The sequence below is a fragment of the Oncorhynchus gorbuscha genome, linkage group LG08, assembly GCF_021184085.1.
Source record: "Oncorhynchus gorbuscha isolate QuinsamMale2020 ecotype Even-year linkage group LG08, OgorEven_v1.0, whole genome shotgun sequence".
NCBI classification, from domain to species: domain Eukaryota; kingdom Metazoa; phylum Chordata; class Actinopteri; order Salmoniformes; family Salmonidae; genus Oncorhynchus; species Oncorhynchus gorbuscha.
The window spans coordinates 52,760,301-52,761,971 of NC_060180.1; positions in this window are offsets into that span (position 1 = coordinate 52,760,301).

Here is a 1,671-nt window from a genome sequence, read left to right on the forward strand (position 1 = left end):
TAATTATGTAGAGTCCTATATATCCCATATATGCAGTGCCTGGGGTGATGTGTGCACTGTGAGTGAAGTGGTGCTGAAAACTTCATTTTTAGGACTGCACAGGCGTAGAAGTCACTGGTGTAGCACACACTCCCACAGCCCCCTCGAGGTCGGACCCCCCAGATATGCAGACTGCACTAGCATCGAATAGTCCCCGCAATATGCAACTTTTCATGGAAGTCAGGAACTAATACACGCAGTCAGTTAGGAAAGCAAAGGCTAGCTTTTTCAAACAAAAATTTGCATCCTGTAGCTCTAACTCCAAAAAGTTTTGGGACACTGTAATGGAGAATAAGAGCACCTCCTCCCAGCTGCCCACTGCACTGAGGCTAGGAAACACTGTCACCGCCGATAAATCCATGATAATTGAGAATTTCAATAAGCATTTCTCTACGGCTGGCCATGCTTTCCTCCTGGCTACCCCAACCCCGACCAACAGCTCCGTACCCCCCACAGTTACTTGCCCAAGCCTCCCCAGCTTCTCCTTCACCCAAATCCAGATAGCAGATGTTCTGAAAGAGCTGCAAAACCTAGACCCGTACAAATCAGCTGGGCTAGACAATCTGGACCCTCTATTTCTAAAATTATCCGCCGCCATTGTTGCAACCCCTATTACCAGTCTTATCAAACCTCTCTTTCGTATCGTCCGAGATCCCTAAAGATTGAAAAGCTGCCGTGGTCATCCCCCTCTTCAAAGGGAGTGACACTCTAGACCCAAACTGTTATAGACCTACTGTGTATCCATCCTGCCCTGCCCTTCTAGACTTCGAAAGCCAAGTTAACAAACAGATCACTGACCATTTCGAATCCCACCATACCTTCTCCGCTGAGCAATCCGGTTTCCGAGCTGGTCACCTCAGCCACGCTCAAGTTACTAAATGATATCATAACCACCATCGATAAAAGACAGTACTGTGCAGCCGTCTTCATCGACCTGGCCAAGGCTTTCGACTCTGTCAATCACCATATTCTTATCGGCAGACTTAACAGCCTTGGTTTTTGTGTGTAGATTGATGAGGGTGAAAAACAATTTAATCCCTTTTAGAATAAAGCTGTAATGTAACAAAATGTGGAAAAAGTCAAAGGGTCTGAATACTTTTCAAATGCACTGTATTTGCTGTGCTAGGGATAATGTTTGCTTTATAAATGTTTTATGTTCTAAATCTAGAAAAACATGGAAAATACATTTCCCCTGATTCATTTAATAGTGATTTAAAAACAAAACAAAAATAAGTTTGGAGATTTGTATTACAAATTTGATTATTCTAATTAAACAATCAAGGCCTTTGAACACTTGTTGGGTAATAATTGTAAAAATGAAATGCCTTTATGGTGCCTGATGGAGTTGACATAAATCTAGTAAGTTTCATTTTGATTATGATGATTTTTTAATTAAGAGGCTGTTCCTTTATATGGTGTGATAGCTGATACTTTGGTCTATGAAATACGCCTTTTACAGATGCATCATTGAGAGCATCCTGTCGGGCTGTATTACCACCTGGTACGGCAACTGCACCGTCCACAATCACAGGGTTCTCCAGAGGGTGGTTCAGTCTGCCCAACGCATCGCTGTCTGCCCCACAGGACATCTACAGTACCTGGTGCCACAGGAAGGCCAAGAAGATCATCAAG